This window comes from Gorilla gorilla, chromosome 11 (assembly GCF_029281585.2).
Source record: "Gorilla gorilla gorilla isolate KB3781 chromosome 11, NHGRI_mGorGor1-v2.1_pri, whole genome shotgun sequence".
In the NCBI taxonomy this organism is placed as follows: domain Eukaryota; kingdom Metazoa; phylum Chordata; class Mammalia; order Primates; family Hominidae; genus Gorilla; species Gorilla gorilla.
The window spans coordinates 146,259,409-146,281,105 of record NC_073235.2 but is presented as its reverse complement, the minus strand read 5'-3'; positions in this window follow the sequence as shown (position 1 = coordinate 146,281,105).

Below are 21,697 nucleotides of genomic sequence, written 5' to 3'. Positions count from 1 at the left end.
TGGAAATATCTACACCGCCTTCTGTATAAACATGGAAATATCTACACCGTCATCTGTATAAACATGGAAATATCTACACCGCCATCTGTATGAACATGGAAATATGTACACCGCCATCTGTATAAAGATGGAAATATCCACACCACTATCTGCATAAACATGGAAATATCTACACCGCCATCTGTATGAACATGGATATATGTTCACCGCCATCTGTATAGAGATGGAAATATCTACACCGCCATCTGTATAATCATGGAAATATCTACACCGCTATCTCTATAAACAAGGAAATATCTACACCTCTATCTCTGTAAACATGGAAATATCTACACCGCCTTCTCTATGAACATGGAAATATCTGTACCACCATCTGTGTAAAGAAGGAAATATCTTCTCCGCCATCTGTACAAAAATGGAAATATCTACACCGCTATCTGTATAAGGATGGAAATATCTACACCACCATCTGTATGAACCTTTAAATATCTACACCACTATCTGTATAAATGTGGAAATGTCTACACCGCTATCTCTATAAACATGGAAATATCTACACCGCTATCTGTATAAAGAAGGAAATATCTACACTTCTATCTCTATAAACATGGAAATATCTACACCGCCATGCCTATTAATATGGAAACAACCACACCGTTATCTCTATAAACGTGGAAATATCTACACCGCCATCTGTATAAACATGGAAATACCTACACCGCTATCTGTACAAGGATGGAAATATCTACACCACCATCGGTATAAAGATGGAAATATCTACAGAGCTATCTGTATAAACATGGAAATACCTACACCGCCATTTGTATAAATATGTAAATATCTACACAGCTATCTGTAAACATGGAAATATCTACACCGCCATCTCTATAAACATGGAAATATCTACACCACCATCTGTATAAACATGGAAATATCTACACCGCCATCTGTATAAACAAGGAAATATCTACACCACTATATCTATAAGGATGGAAATATCTACACTGCCATCTGTATGAACATGGATATATCTACACCGCTATCTGTATAAACGTGGAAATGTCTACACCGCTATCTCTATAAACATGGAAATATCTACACCGCTATCTGTATAAACTAGGAAATATCTACACCTCTATCTCTATAAACATGGAAATATCTACACCCGTATGCCTATTTACATGGAAATAACTACACCGCTATCTCTATAAACATGGAAATATCTACACTGCCATCTCTATAAAGATGGAAATTTCTACACCGCTATGCCTATTAACATGGAAATAACTACACCGCTATCTCTATAAACATGGAAATCTCTGCACCGCCATCTCTATAAACATGGAAATACCTACACCGCCATCTGTATAAAGATGGAAATATCTACACCGCCATCTGTATAAACATGTAAATATCTACACCGCCATTTGTATAAAGATGTACATATCTACACAGCTATCTGTATAAACTTGGAAATATCTACACCTCTATCTGTATAAACGTGGAAATATCTACACCGCAATCTCTATAAACATGGAAATATCTACACCGCCTTCTGTATAAACATGGAAATATCTACACCGCAATCTCTATAAACATGGAAGTATCTACACCGCCATGTGTATGAACATGGAAATATCTACACCGCCATCAGTATAACGATGGAAATATCTACACAGCTAACTGTATAAACATGGAAATATCTACACCGCTCTCTGTATGAACATGGAAATATCTACACTTCCATGACTAAAAACATGGAAATACCTACACCGCCATCTGTATGAACATGGATATAAGTACACCGCCATCTGTATAGAGATGGAAAAATCTACACGGCCATCTGTATAAACATGGAAATATCTACACCACTATCTCTATAAAAAAGGAAATATCTACACCTCTATCTCTGTAAACATGGAAATATCTACACCGCCATCTCTATGAACATGGAAATATCTACACCGCCATCTGTAAAAAGATGGAAATATCTACACCGCCATCTGTACAAACATGGAAATATCTACACTGCTATCTGTATAAGGATGGAAATATCTACACCACAATCTGTATGAACCTTTAAATATCTACACCACTATCTGTATAAAAGTGGAAATGTCTACACCGATATCTCTATAAACATGGAAATATCTACACCGCTATCTGTATAAACAAGGAAATATCTACAGCTCTGTCTCTATAAACATGGAAATATCTACACCGCTATGCCTATTAACATGTAAATAACTACACCATTATCTCTATAAACATGGAAATATCTACACCGCCATCTGTATAAACATGGAAATATCTACACCGCTATCTGTATAAGGATGGAAATATCTACACAACCATCTGTATAAAGATGGATATACCTACACATCTATCTGTATAAACATGGAAATATCTACACTGCTACCTCTATAAACATGGAAATATCTACACCGCTATCAGTATAAACCTGGCAATGTCTACACCGCTATCTCTATAAACACGGAAATATCTACACCGCTATCTGTATAAACAAGGAAATATCTACACCTCTATCTCTATAAACATGGAAATATCTACACCGCTTTGCCTAATAACTTGGAAATAACTACACGGCTATCCCTATAAACATGGAAATATCTACACCGCCGTCTCTATATACATGGAAATACCTACACTGCCATCTGTATATAGATGGAAATATCTACACCATCATCTGTATAAACATGGAAATATCTACACCATCATCTGTATAAAGATGGAAATATCTACACCGCCATCTGTATGAACATGGAAATATCTACACCGCCATCTGTATCGTGATGGAAATATCTACACAGCTAACTGTATAAACAAGGAAATATCTACTCCGCTATCTGTATAAACATGAATATATCTACACCGCCATGTCTAAAAACGTGGAAATATCTACACCGCCATCTGTATGAACATGGAAATATGTACACAGCCATCTGTATGGAGATGGAAATATCTACACCGCCATCTGTATAAACATGGAAATATCTACACCGCTAACTCTATAAACAAGGAAATATCTACACCGCTATCTCTGTAAAGATGGAAATATCAACACCGCCATCTCTATGAACATGGAAATATCTACACCGCCATCTGTATAAAGATGGAAATATCCACACCGCCATCTGCATAAACATGGAAGTATCTACACCGCTATCTGTATAAGGATGGAAATATCTACACCACCATCTGTATGAACCTTTAAATATCTACACAGCTATCTGTATGAATTTGGAAATGTCTACACCGCTATCTCTATACACATGGAAATATCTGCACCGCTATCTGTATAAACAAGGAAACATCTACACCTCTCTCTCTATAAACATGGAAATATCTACACCGCTATGCCCATTAATGTTGAAATAACTACACCGTTATCTCTATAAACATGGAAATATCTACACCGCCATCTCCATAAACATGGGAATATCTACACGGCCATCTGTATAAACATGGAAATATCTACACCGCTATCTCTATAAAGATGGAAATATCTACACCGCCATCTGTATGAACATGGATATATCTACACCGCCATTTGTATAAAGATGTAAATATATACACAGATATCTGTATAAACATGGAAATATCTACACCGCTATCTGTCTAAACATGGAAATATCTACACTGCCATCTCTATAAACATGGAAATATCTACACCGCCTTCTGTATAAAGATGGAAATATCTACACTGCCATCTGTATGAACATGGAAATATCTACACCGCCGTCTGTATAGTGATGGAAATATCTACACAGCTAACTGTATAAACATGGAAATATCTACACCGCTATCTGTATAAACATGAATATATCTACACGGCCATGTCTAAAAACATGGAAATATCTACACCGCAATCTGAATGAACATGGAAATATGTACACCGCCATGTGTATGGAGATGGAAATATCTACACCGCCATCTGTATAAACTTGGAAATATCTACACCACTATCTCTATAAACAAGGAAATATCTACACCGCTATCTCTGTAAACATGGAAATATCTACACCGCCATCTCTATAAACATGGAAATATCTACACCACCATCTGTATAAAGATGGAAATATCCACACCGCCATCTGCATAAACATGGAAATATGTACACCGCTATCTGTATAAGGATGGAAATGTCTACACCACCATCAGTATGAACCTTTAAATATCTACACAGATATCTGTATAAATTTGGAAATGTCTACACCGCTATCTCTATACACATGGAAATATCTACACCGCTATCTGTATAAACAAGGAAACATCTACACCTCTCTATAAACATGGAAATATCTACATCGCTATGCCCATTAACGTTGAAATAACTACACCGTTATCTCTATAAACATGGAAATATCTACACCGCCATCTCAATATACATGGAAATAACTACACGGCCATCTGTATAAACATGGAAATATCTACACCGCTATCTCTATAAGGATGGAAATATCTCCACAGCCATCTGTATGAACATGGATATATCTACACCGCTATCTCTATAAGGATGGAAATATCTACACCACCATCTGTATGAACCTTTAAATATCTGTACCACTATCTGTATAAATTTGGAAATGTCTACAGCGCTATCTCTATACACATGGAAATATCTACACCGCTATCTGTATAAACAAGGAAACATCTACACCTCTCTCTCAACATGGAAATATCTACAACGCTATGCCCATTAACGTTGAAATAACTACACCGTTATTGCTATAAACATGGAAATACCTACACCGCCATCTCCATAAACATGGAAATATCTACACCGCCATCTGTATAAACATGGAAATATCTACACTGCTATATCTATAAGGATGGAAATATCTACACTGCCATCTGTATGAACATGGATATATCTACACCGCTATCTGTATAAACTAGGAAATATCTACACCTCTATCTCTATAAACATGGAAATATCTACACCGGTATGCCTATTTACATGGAAATAACTACACCGCTATCTCTATAAACATGGAAATATCTACACCGCCATCTCTATAAACATGGAAATTTCTACACCGCTATGCCTATTAACATGGAAATAACTACACCGCTATCTCTGTAAACATGGAAATATCTACACCGCCATCTCTATTAACATGGAAATACCTACACCGCCATCTGTATAAAGATGGAAATATCTACACCGCCATCTGTATAAACATGGAAATATCTACACCGCCATTTGTATAAAGATGTACATATCTACACAGCTATCTGTATAAACATGGAAATATCTACACCTCTATCTGTATAAACATGGAAATATCTACACCGCAATCTCTATAAACATGGAAATATCTACACCGCCTTCTGTATAAACATGGAAATATCTACACCGTCATGTGTATAAACATGGAAGTATCTACACCGCCATGTGTATGAACATGGAAATATCTACACCGCCATCAGTATAACGATGGAAATATCTACACAGCTAACTGTATAAACATGGAAATATCTACAACGCTCTCTGTATAAACATGGAAATATCTACACCTCCATGACTAAAAACATGGAAATACATACACCGCCATCTGTATGAACATGGATATAAGTACACCACCATCTGTATAGAGATGGAATAATCTACACGGCCATCTGTATAAACATGGAAATATCTACACCACTATCTCTATAAACAAGGAAATATCTACACCTCTATCTCTGTAAACATGGAAATATCTACACTGCCATCTCTATGAACATGGAAATATCTACACCGCCATCTGTAAAAAGATGGAAATATCTACACCGCCATCTGTACAAACATGGAAATATCTACACTGCTATCTGTATAAGGATGGAAGTATCTACACCACCATCTGTATGAACCTTTAAATATCTACACCACTATCTGTATAAAAGTGGAAATGTCTACACCGATATCTCTATAAACATGGAAATATCTAAACCGCTCTCTGTATAAACAAGGAAATATCTACAGCTCTGTCTCTATAAACATGGAAATATCTACACCGCTATGCCTATTAACATGTAAATAACTACACCAATATCTCTATAAACATGGAAATATCTACACCGCCATCTCTATAAACATGGAAATATCTACACCGCTATCTGTATAAGGATGGAAATATCTACACAACCATCTGCATAAAGATGGAAATATCTACACAGCTATCTGTATAAACATGGAAATATCTACACCGCCATCTCTATAAGCATGGAAATATCTACACCTCTATCAGTATAAACCTGGCAATGTCTACACCGCTATCTCTATAAACACGGAAATATCTACACCGCTATCTGTATAAACAAGGAAATATCTACACCTCTATCTCTATAAACATGGAAATATCTACACTGCTTTGCCTATTAACTTGGAAATAACTACACGGCTATCCCTATAAACATGGAAATATCTACACCGCCATCTCTATATACATGGAAATACCTACACTGCCATCTGTATAAAGATGGAAATATCTACACCGCCATCTGTATAAACATGAAAATATCTACACCGCCATTTGTATAAAGATGTAAATATATACACAGCTTTCTGTATAAACATGGGAATATCTACACCGCTATCTGTCTAAACATGGAAATATCTACACTGCCATCTCTATAAACATGGAAATATATACACCGCCTTCTGTATAAAGATGGAAATATCTACACCGCCATCTGTATGAACATGGAAATATCTACACCGCCATCTGTATAATGATGGAAATATCTACACAGCTAACTGTATAAACATGGAAATATCTACACCGCTATCTGTATAAACATGAATATATCTACACCGCCATGTCTAAAAACATGGAAATATCTATACCGCCATCTGAATGAACATGGAAATATGTACACCGCCATGTGTATGGAGATGGAAATATCTACACCGCCATCTGTATAAACATGGAAATATCTACACCGCTATCTCTATAAACAAGGAAATATCTACACTGCTATCCCTGTAAACATGGAAATATCTACACCGCCATCTCTATAAACATGGAAATATCTACACCACCATCTGTATAAAGATGGAAATATCCACACCGCCATCTGCATAAACATGGAAATATCTACACCGCTATCTGTATAAGGATGGAAATGTCTACACCACCATCAGTATGAAACTTTAAATATCTACACAGCTATCTGTATAAAATTGGAAATGTCTACACAGCCATCTCTATAAACATGGAAATATCTACACCGCTATGCCTATTAACATGGAAATAACTACACCGCTATCTCTATAAACATGGAAATATCTACACCGCCATCTCTATAAACATGGAAATACCTACACGGCCATCTGTATAAAGATGTAAATATCTACACCGCCATCTGTATAAACATGGAAATATCTACACCGCCATTTCTATAAAGATGTACATATCTACACAGCTATCTGTACAAACATGGAAATATCTACACCGCTATCTGTATAAACATGCAAATATCTACACCGCAATCTCTATTAACATGGAAATATCTACACCGCCTTCTGTACAAACATGGAAATATCTACACTGCCATCAGTATGAACATGGAAATATCTACACGGCCATCAGTATAACGATGGAAATATCTACACAGCTAACTGTATGTACATGGAAATATCTACACCGCTATCTATATAAACTTGGAAATATCTACACCGCCACGTCTAAAAACATGGAAATACCTACACCGCCATCTGTATGAACATGGATATATGTACACCGCCATCTGTATAGAGATGGAAATATCTACACCGCCATCTGTATAATCATGGAAATATCTACACCGCTATCTGTTTAAACAAGGAAATATCTACACCTCTATCTCTGTAAACATGGAAATATCTACACCGCCATCTCTATGAACATGGAAATATCTACACCGCCATCTGTACAAACATGGAAATATCTACACCGCTATCTGTATAAGGATGGAAATATCTAAACCACCATCTGTATGAAACTTTAATTATCTACACCACTATCTGTATAAATGTGGAAATGTCTACACCGCTATCTCTATAAACATGGAAATATCTACACCGCTATCTGTATAAAGAAGGAAATATCTACACTTCTGTCTCTATAAACATGGAAATATCTACACCACTATGCCTACTAATATGGAAATAACTACACCGTTATCTCTATAAACATGGAAATATCTACACCGCCATCTGTATAAACATGGAAATATCTACACCGCTATCTGTATAAGGATGGAAATATCTACACCACCATCTGTATAAAGGTGGAAATATCTACACAGCTATCTGTATAAACATGGAAATATCTACACCGCCATCTCTATAAACATGGAAATATCTACACCACTATCTGTATAAACGTGGCAATGTCTACACCTCTATCTCTATAAACATGGAAATATCTACACCGCTATCTGTATAAACAAGGAAATATCTACACCTCTATCTCTATAAACATGGAAATATCTTCACCGCTATGCCTATTAACATGTAAATAACTACACCGCTATCTCTATAAACATGGAAATAGCTACACCGACATCTCTATAAACATGAAAATACCTACACCGCCATTTGTATAAAGATGGAAATATCTACACTGCCATCTATATAAACATGGAAAAACATACAACGCCATTTGTATAAAGATGTAAATATCTACACAGCTATCTGTATAAACATGGAAATATCTACACCGCCATCTCTATAATGGAAATATCTACACCGCCATCTGTATAAACATGGAAATATCTACACCGCCATCTGTATAAGGATGGAAATATCTACACCACCATCTGTATAAAGATGGAAATATCTACAGAGCTATCTGTGTAAACATGGAAATATCTACACCGCCACCTCTATAAACAAGGAAATATCTACCCCGCTATCTGTATAAACGTGGCAATGTCTACACCGCTATCTCTATAAACATGGAAATATCTACACCGCTATCTGTATAAACAAGGAAATATCTACACCTCTATCTCTATAAACATGGAAATATCTACACCGCTATGCCTATTAACATGTAAATAACTACACCACTATCTCTATAAACATAGAAATACCTACACCGCCATCAGTATAAAGATGGAAATATCTACACTGCCATCTATATAAACATGGAAGAACCTACACCGCCATTTGAATAAAGATGTAAATATCTACACAGCTATCTGTATAAACATGGAAATATCTACACCGCTATCTGTATAAACACGGAAATATCTACACTGCCATCTCTATAAACATGGAAATATCTACACCGCCTTCTGTATAAACATGGAAATATCTACACCGTCATCTGTATAAACATGGAAATATCTACACCGCCATCTGTATGAACATGGAAATATCTACACCGCCATCTGCATAACGATGGAAATATCTACACAGCTAACTGTATAAACATGGAAATATCTACACCGCTATCTGTATAAACAAGGAAATATCTAAACTTCTGTCTCTATAAACATGGAAATATCTACGCCGCTATGCCTATTAGTATGGAAATAACTACACCGTTATCTCTATAAACGTGGAAATATCTACACCGCCATCTCTATAAACATGGAAATATCAACACCGCCATCTGTATAAACATGGAAATATCTACAGCGCTATCTGTATAAGGATGGAAATATCTACACCACCATCTGTATAAAGATGGAAATATCTACAGAGCTATCTGTATAAACATGGAAATATCTACACCGCCATCTCTATAAACATGGAAATATCTACACTGCTATCTGTATAAACGTCGCAATGTCTACACCGCTATCTCTATAAACATGGAAGTATCTACACCGCTATCTGTATAAACAAGGAAATATCTACACCTCTATCTCTATAAACATGGAAATATCTACACCGCTATGCCTATTAACATGTAAATAACTACACCGCTATCTCTATAAACATGGAAATATCTACAACACCATCTCTATAAACATGGAAATACCTACACCGCCATCTGTACAAAGATGGAAATATCTACAATGCCATCTATATAAACATGGAAAAACCTACACCGCCATTTGTATAAAGATGTAAATATCTACACAGCTATCTGTATAAACATGGAAATATCTACACCGCTATCTGTATAAACATGGAAATATCTACACCGCAATCTCTATAAACATGGGAATATCTACACAGCCTTCTGTATAAACATGGAAATATCTACACCGTCATCTGTATAAACATGGAAATATCTACACCGCCATCTGTATGAACGTGGAAAAATCTACACAGCCATCAGTATAACGATGGAAATATCTACACAGCTAACTGTATAAACATGGAAATATCTACACCGCTATCTGTATAAACATGGAAATATCTACACTGCCATGACTAAAAACATGCAAATACCTACACCGCCATCTGTATGAACATGGATATGTGTACACCGCCATCTGTATAGAGATGGAAATATCTACACCGTCATCTGTATAATCATGGAAATATCTACACCGCTATCTCTATAAACAAGGAAATATCTACACCTCTGTCTCTGTAAACATGGAAATATCTACACCGCCTTCTCTATGAACATGGAAATATCTCCACCGCCATCTCTATAAAAATGGAAATACCTACACCGCCATCAGTATAAAGATGGAAATATCTACACTGCCATCTATATAAACATGGAAAAACCTACACCGCCATTTGTATAAAGATGTAAATATCCACACAGCTATCTGTATAAACATGGAAATAACTACACCGCTATCTGTATTAACATGAAAATATCTACACCGCCATCTGTATAAACATGGAAATATCTACACCGCCATCTGTATGAACATGGAAATATCTACACCGCCATCAGTATAACGAAGGAAATATCTACACAGCTATCTGTATAAACATGGAAATATCTACACCGCTATCTGTATAAACATGGAAATATCTACACCACAATCTCTATAAACATAGAAATATCTACACTTCCTTCTGTATAAACATGGAAATATCTACACCGTCATCTGTATAAACATGGAAATATCTACACCGCCATCTGTATGGACATGGATATATGTACAACGCCATCTGTATAGAGATGGAAATATCTACACGGCCATCTGTATAAACATGGAAATATCTACACCGCTATCTCTATAAACACGGAAATATCTACACCTCTATCTCTGTAAACATGGAAATATCTACACCGCCATCTCTATGAACATGGAAATATCTACACCGCCATCTGTAAAAAGATGGAAATATCTACACCGCCATCTGTACAAACATGGAAATATCTACACTGCTATCTGAATAAGGATGGAAATATCTACACCACCGTCTGTATGAACCTTTAAATATCTACACCTCTATCTGTATAAAAGTGGAAATGTCTACACCGATATCTCTATAAACATGGAAATATCTACACCGCTATCTGTATAAACAAGGAAATATCTACAGCTCTGTCTCTATAAACATGGAAATACCACACCGCTATACTTATTAACATGGAAATAACTACACCGTTATCTCTATAAACATAGAAATATCTACACCGCCATCTCTATAAACATGGAAATATCTACACCGCCATCTGTATAAACATGGAAATATTTACACTGCTATCTGTATGAACGTGGAAAAATCTACACAGCCATCAGTATAACGATGGAAATATCTACACAGCTAACTGTATAAACATGGAAATATCTACACCGCTATCTGTATAAACATGGAAATATCTACACCGCCATGACTAAAAACATGCAAATACCTACACCGCCATCTGTATGAACATGGATATGTGTACACTGCCATCTGTATAGAGATGGAAATATCTACACCGTCATCTGTATAATCATGGAAATATCTACACCGCTATCTCTATAAACAAGGAAATATCTACACCTCTGTCTCTGTAAACATGGAAATATCTACACCGCCTTCTCTATGAACATGGAAATATCTCCACCGCCATCTCTATAAAAATGGAAATACCTACACCGCCATCAGTATAAAGATGGAAATATCTACACTGCCATCTATATAAACATGGAAAAACCTACACCGCCAATTGTATAAAGATGTAAATATCCACACAGCTATCTGTATAAACATGGAAATAACTACACCGCTATCTGTATAAACATGAAAATATCTACACGGCCATCTGTATAAACATGGAAATATCTACACCGCCATCTGTATGAACATGGAAATATCTACACCGCCATCAGTATAACGAAGGAAATATCTACACAGCTATCTGTATAAACATGGAAATATCTACACCGCTATCTGTATAAACATGGAAATATCTACACCACAATCTCTATAAACATAGAAATATCTACACTTCCTTCTGTATAAACATGGAAATATCTACACCGTCATCTGTATAAACATGGAAATACCTACACTGCCATCTGTATAAAGATGGAAATATCTACGCCGCCATCTGTATAAACAAGGAAATATCTACACCGCCATTTGTATAAAGATGTAAATATATACACAGCTATCTGTATAAACATGGAAATATCTACACCGCTATCTGTCTAAACATGGAAATATCTACACCGCCATCTCTATAAACATGGAAATATCTACACCCCCATCTGTATGAACATGGAAATATGTACACCGCCATCTGTATGGAGATGGAAATAACTAAACAGCCATCTGTAAGAACATGGAAATATCTACACCGCCATCTGTATATTGATGGAAATATCTACACAGCTAACTGAATAAACATGGAAATATCTACACCGCTATCTGTATAAACATGAATATATCTACACCGCCATGTCTAGAAACATGGAAATATCTACACCGCCATCTGTATCAACATGGAAATATGTACACCGCCATCTGTATGGAGATGGAAATAACTACACCGCCATCTGTATAAACATGGAAATATCTACACCGCTATCTCTATAAACAAGGAAATATCTACACTGCTATCTCTGTAAACATGGAAATATCTACACCGCCATCTCTATGAACATGGAAATATCTACACCGCCATCTGTATAAAGATGGAAATATCCACACCGCCATCTGCATAAACATGGAAATATCTACACCGCTATCTGTATAAGGACGGAAATGTCAACACCACCATCTGTATGAACCTTTAAATATCTACACAGCTATCTGTATAAATTTGGAAATGTCTACACCGCTATCTCTATACACATGGAAATATCTACACCGCTATCTGTATAAACAAGGAAACATCTACACCTCTCTCTCTATAAACATGGAAATATCTACACCGCTATGCCCGTTAACGTTGAAATAACTACACCGTTATCTCTATAAACATGGAAATATCTACACCGCCATCTCCATAAACATGGAAATATCTACACGGCCATCTGTATAAACATGGAAATATCTACACTGCTATCTCTATAAGGATGGAGATATCTACACCGCCATCTGTATGAACCTGGATATATCTACACCGCTATCTGTATAAACGTGGCAATGTCTACACCTCTATCTCTATAAACATGGAAATATCTAAACCGCTATCTGTATAAACTAGGAAATATCTACACCTCTATCTCTATAAACATGGAAATATCTACACCGCTATCTGTATAAAGAGGGAAATATCTACACTTCTGTCTCTATAAACATGGAAATATCTATACCGCTATGCCTATTAATATGGAAATAACTACACCGTTATCTCTATAAACGTGGAAATATCTACACCGCCATCTGTATAAACATGGAAATACCTACACCGCTATCTGTATAAGGATGGAAATATCTACACCACCATCTGTATAAAGATGGAAATATCTACAGAGCTATCTGTATAAACATGGAAATATCTACACCGCCATCTCTATAAACATGGAAATATCTACACCGCTATCTGTATAAACATGGCAATGTCTTCACCGCTATCTCTATAAACATGGAAATATCTACACCGCTATCTGTATAAACAAGGAAATATCTACACCTCTATCTCTATAAGCATGGAAATATCTACACCGCTATGCCTATTAACATGTAAATAACTACACCGCTATCTCTATAAACATGGAAATATCTACACCGCCATCTCTATAAACATGAAAATACCTACACCGCCATCTGTATAAAGATGGAAATATCTACACTGCCATCTATATAAACATGGAAAAACCTACACCGCCATTTGTATAAATATGTAAATATCTACACAGCTAACTGTATAAACATGGAAATATCTACACCGCCATCTCTATAAACATGGAAATATCTACACCGCCATCTGTATAAACATGGAAATATCTACACCGCTATCTGTATAAGGATGGAAATATCTACACCACCATCTGTATAAAGATGGAAATATCTACAGAGCTATCTGTGATAACATGGAAATAACTACACAGCCATCTCTATAAACATGGAAATATCCACACCGCTATCTGTATAAACGTGGCAATGTCTACACCGCTATCTCCATAAACATGGAAATATCTACACCGCTATCTGTATAAACAAGGAAATATCTACACCTCTATCTCTATAAACATGGAAATATCTACACCGCTATGCCTATTAACATGTAAATAACTACACCGCTATCTCTATAAACATGGAAATATCTACACCGCCATCTCTATAAACATGGAAATACCTACACCGCCATCTGTATAAAGATGGAAATATCTACACTGCCATCTATATAAACATGGAAAAACCTACACCGCCATTTGTATAAAGATGTAAATATCTACACAGCTATCTGTATAAACATCGAAATATCTACACCGCTATCTGTATAAACATGGAAATATCTACACTGCCATCTCTATAAACATGGAAATATCTACACCGCCTTCTGTATAAACATGGAAATATCTACACCGTCATCGGTATAAACATGGAAATATCTACACCGCCATATGTATGAACATAGAAATATCTACACCGCCATCTGCATAACGATGGAAATATCTACACAGCTAACTGTATAAACATGAAAATATCTACACCGCTATCTGTATAAACAAGGAAATATCTACACCTCTGTCTCTATAAACATGGAAATATCTACACCGCTATGACTATTAATATGAAAAAACTACAACGTTATCTCTATAAACGTGGAAATATCTACAACGCCATCTCTATAAACATGGAAATATCTACACCGCCATCTGTATAAACATGGAAATATCTACAACGCTATCTGTATAAGGATGGAAATATCTACACCACCATCTGTATAAAGATGGAAATATGTACAGAGCTATCTCTATAAACATGAAAATATCTACACCGCCATCTCTATAAACATGGAAATATCTACACCGCTATCTGTATAAACATGGAAATATCTACACCGCCATCTTTATGAACTTGGAAATATGTACACCGCCATCTGTATGGAGATGGAAATATCTACACCGCCATCTGTATAAACATGGAAATATCTACACCGCTATCTGTATAAACATGGAAATATCTACACCGCCATGTCTAAAATCATGGAAATATCTACACTGCCATCTGTATGAACATGGATATATGTACACCGCCATCTGTATAGAGATGGAAATATCTACACTGCCATCTGTATAATCATGGAAATATCTACACTGCTATCTCTATAAACAAGGAAATATCTACACCTCTATCTCTGTAAACATGGAAATATCTACACCGCCTTCTCTATGAACATGGAAATATCTGCACCGCCATCTGTATAAAGAAGGAAATATCTACTCCGCCATCTGTACAAACATGGAAATATCTACACTGCTATCTGTATAAGTATGGAAATATCTACACCACCATCTGTATGAACCTTTAAATATCTACACCGCTACCTGTATAAATGTGGAAATGTCTACACCGCTATCTCTAGAAACATGGAAATATATACACCGCTATCTGTATAAACAAGGAATTATCTACACTTCTGTCTCTATAAACATGGAAATATCTACACTGCTATGCCTATTAATATGGAAATAACTACACCGTTATCTCTATAAACATGGAAATATCTACACCGCCATCTCTATAAATATGGAAATATCTACACCGCCATCTGTATAAAGATGGAAATATCCACAGCGCTATCTGTATAAGGATGGAAATATCTACACCACCATCTGTATAAAGATGGAAATATCTACAGAGCTATCTGTACAAACATGGAAATATCTACACCGCCATCTCTATAAACATGGAAATATCTACACCACTATCTGTATAAACGTGGCAATGTCTACACCGCTATCTCTATAAACATGGAAATATCTACACTGCCATCTCTATAAACATGGAAATTCCTACTCCGCTATCTGCATAAAGATGGAAATATCTACACCGCCATCTGTATAAACATGAAAATATCTACACCGCCATTTCTATAAAGATGTACATATCTACACTGCTATCTGTATAAACATGGAAATATCTACACCGCTATCTGTATAAACATGGAAATATCTACACCGCAATCTCTATAAACATGGAAATATCTACACAGCTATCTGTATAAACATGGAAATATCTACACCGTCATCTGTATAAACATGGAAATATCTAGACCGCCATCTGTATGAATATGGGAATATCTACACCGCCATCAGTATAACAATGGAAATATCTACACAGCTAACTGTATAAACATGGAAATATGTACACCGCTATCTGTATAAACATGGAAATATCTACACCGCCATGTCTAAAAAGATCGAAATACCTACACCGCCATCTGTATGAACATGGATATATGTACACCGCCATCTGTATAGAGATGGAAAAATCTACACGGCCATCTGTATAAACATGGAAATATCTACACCGCTATCTCTATAAACAAGGAAATATCTACACCTCTATCTCTGTAAACATGGAAATATCTACACCGCCATCTCAATGAACATGGAAATATCTACACCGCCATATGTAAAAAGATGGAAATATCTACACCGCCATCTGTACAAACATGGAAATATCTACACTGCTCTCTGTATAAGTATGGAAATATCTACACCACCATCTGTATGAACCTTTAAATATCTACACCGCTACCTGTATAAATGTGGAAATGTCTACACCGCTATCTCTAGAAACATGGAAATATCCACACCGCTATCTGTATAAACAAGGAATTATCTACACTTCTGTCTCTATAAACATGGAAATATCTACACTGCTATGCCTATTAATACGGAAATAACTACACCGTTATCTCTATAAACATGGAAATATCTACACCGCCATCTCTATAAATATGGAAATATCTACACCGAAATCTGTATAAACATGGAAATACCTACACCGCTATCTGTATAAGGATGGAAATATCTACACAACCATCTGTATAAATATGGAAATATCTACACAGCTATCTGTATAAACATGGAAATATCTACACCGCCACCTCTATAAACATGGAAATATCTACACCGCTATCAGTATAAACGTGGCAATGTCTACACCGCTATCTCTATAAACACGGAAATATCTACACCGCTATCTGTATAAACAAGGAAATATCTACATCTCCATCTCTATCAACATGGAAGTATCTACACCGGTTTTCCTATTAACATGGAAATAACTACACGGCTATCTCTATAAACATGGAAATATCTACACCGCCATCTCTATATACATGGAAATACCTACACTGCCATCTGTATAAAGATGGAAATATCTACACAGCCATGTGTATAAACATGGAAATATCTACACCGCCATTTGTATAAAGATGTAAATATATACACAGCTTTCTGTATAAACATGGAAATATCTACACCGCTATCTGTCTAAACATGGAAATATCTACACCGCCATCCCTATAAACATAGAAATATCTACACCGCCTTCTGTATAAACATGGAAATATCTACACCATCATCTGTATAAAGATGGAAATATCTACACCGCCATCTGTATGAACATGGAAATATCTACACCGCCATCTGTATCGTGATGGAAATATCTACACAGCTAACTGTATAAACAAGGAAATATCTACACCGCTATCTGTATAAACATGAATATATCTACACCGCCATGTCTAAAAACGTGGAAATATCTACACCACCATCTGTATGAACATGGAAATATGTACACAGCCATCTGTATGGAGATGGAAATATCTACACCGCCATCTGTATAAACATGGAAATATCTACACCGCTATCTCTATAAACAAGGAAATATCTACACCTCTATCTCTGTAAACATGGAAATATCTACAGCGCTATCTGTATAAACAAGGAAATATCTACACCTCTGCCTCTATAAACATGGAAACATCTACACCGCCATCTCCATAAACATGGAAATATCTACACCGCTATCTCTATAAACAAGGAAATATCTACACCTCTATCTCTGTAAACATGGAAATATCTACACCGCTATCTCTATAAACAAGGAAATATCTACACCGCTATCTCTATAAACATGGAAATATCTACACCGCCATCTCTATGAACATGGAAATATCTACACCGCCATCTCTATAAAGATAGAAATATCCACACCGCCATCTGCATGAACATGGAAGTATCTACACCGCTATCTGTATAAGGATGGAAATATCTACACCACCATCTGTATGAACCTTTAAATATCTACACAGCTATCTGTATAAATTTTGGAAATGTCTACACCGCTATCTCTATACACATGGAAATATCTACACCGCTATCTGTATAAACAAGGAAACATCTACACCTCTCTTTCTATAAACATGGAAATATCTACACCGCTATGCCCATTAACGTTGAAATAACTACACCGTTATCTCTATAAACATGGAAATATCTACACCGCCATCTCCATAAACATGGAAATATCTACATGGTCATCTGTATAAACATGGAAATATCTACACCGCTATCTCCATAAAGATGGAAATATCTACACCGCCATCTGTATGATCATGGATATATGTACACAGCCATCTGTATAGAGATGGAAATATCTACACCGCCATCTGTATAATCATGGAAATATCTACACCGCTATATCTATAAACAAGGAAATATCTACACCTCTATCTCTGTAAACATGGAAATATCTACAGCGCTATCTGTATAAACAAGGAAATATCTACACCTCTGCCTCTATAAACATGGAAATATCTATGCCGCTATGCCTATTAATATGGAAATATCTACACCATTATCTCTATAAACGTTTAAATATCTACACCGCCATCTCTATAAACATGGAAATATCTACACCGCCATCTGTATAAGTATGGAAATATCTACACCACCATCTGTATGAACCTTTAAATATCTACACCGCTATCTGTATAAATGTGGAAATGTCTACACCGCTATCTCTATAAAAATGGAAATATCTACACCGCTATCTGTATAAACAAGGAAATATCTACACTTCTGTCTCTATAAACATGGAAATATCTACACTGCTATGCCTATTAATATGGAAATAACTACATCATTATCTGTATAAACGTGGAAATATCTACACTGCTATCTCTATATACATGGAAATATCTACACCGCCATCTCTATAAACATGGAAATACCTACACCGCCATCTTTATAAAGATGGAAATATCTACACCGCCATCTGTATAAACATGGAAATATCTACACCGCCATTTCTATAAAGATGTACATATCTACACAGCTATCTGTATAAACATGGAAATATCTACACAGCTATCTGTATAAACATGGAAATATCTACACCACAATCTCTATAAACATGGAAATATCTACACCACCTTCTGTATAAACATGGAAATATCTACACCGTCATCTGTATAAACATGGAAATATCTACACCGCCATCTGTATGAACATGGGAATATCTACACCGCCATCTGTATAACAATGGAATTATCTACACAGCCAGCTGTATAAACATGGAAATATCTACACCGCCATCTGTACAAACATGGAAATATCTACACTGCTATCTGTATAAGGATGGAAATATCTACACCACCGCCTGCATGAACCTTTAAATATCTACACCACTATCTGTATAAAAGTGGAAATGTCTACACCGATATCTCTATAAACATGGAAATATCTACACAGTTATCTGTATAAACAAGGAAATATCAACAGCTCTGTCTCTATAAACATGGAAATATCTACAGCACTATGCCTATTAACATGGAAATAACTACACCATTATCTCTATAAACATGGAAATATCTACACCGCCATCTCTATATACATGGAAATATCTACACCGACATCTGTATAAACATGGAAATACATACACCGCTATCTGTATAAGGATGGAAATATCTACACAACCATCTGTATAAAGATGGAAATATCTACACAGCTATCTGTATAAACATGGAAATATCTACACCGCCATCTCTATAAACATGGAAATATCTACACCGCTATCAGTATAAACGTGGCAATGTGTACACCGCGATCTCTATAAACACGGAAATATCTACACCGCTATCTGTATAAACAAGGAAATATCTACACCTCCATCTCTATAATCATGGAAATATCTACACCGGTTTGCCTATTAACATGGAAATAACTACACGGCTGTCTCTATAAACATGGAAATATCTACACCGCCATCTCTATATACATGGAAATACCTACACTGCCATCTGTATAAAGATGGAAATATCTACACCGCCATCTGTATAAACATGGAAATATCTACACCGCCATTTGTATAAAGATGTAAATATATACACAGCTTCCTGTATAAACATGGAAATATCTACACCGCTATCTGTCTAAACATGGAAATATCTACACCGCCATCCCTATAAACATAGAAATATCTACACCACCTTCTGTATAAACATGGAAATATCTACACCGTCATCTGTATAAAGATGGAAATATCTACACCGCCATCTGTATGAACATGGAAATATCTACACCGCCATCTGTATCGTGATGGAAATATCTACACAGCTAACTGTATAAACATGGAAATATCTACACCGCTATCTATATAAACATGAATATATCTACACCGCCATGTCTAAAAACGTTAAAATATCTACACCGCCATCTGTATGAACATGGAAATATGTACACCGCCATCTGTATGGAGATGGAAATATCTACACCGCCATCTGTATAAACATGGAAATATCTACACCGCTATCTCTATAAACAAGGAAATATCTACACCGCTATCTCTGTAAAGATGGAAATATCTACACCGCCATCTCTATGAACATGGAAATATCTACACCGCCATCTGTATAAAGATGGAAATATCCACACCACCATCTGCATCGACATGGAAATATCTACACCGCTATCTGTATAAGGATGGAAATATCTACACCACCATCTGTATAAAGATGGAAATATCTACACAGCCATCTGTATAAACATGGAAATATCTACACCGCCATCTGTATAAAGATGGAAATATCTACACCGCCATCTGTACAAACATGGAAATATCTACACCGCTATCTGTATAAGGATGGAAATATCTACACCAGCATCTGTAGGAAGCTTTAAATATCTACTCCACTATCTGAATAAATGTGGAAATGTCTACACCGCTATCTCTATAAACATGTAAATATCTACAACGAAATCTGTATAAACAAGGAAATATCTACACCTCTGTCTCTATAAACATGGAAACATCTTCACCGCTATACCTATTAACATGGAAATAACTGCACCGTTATCTCTATAAAAATGGAAATATCTACAC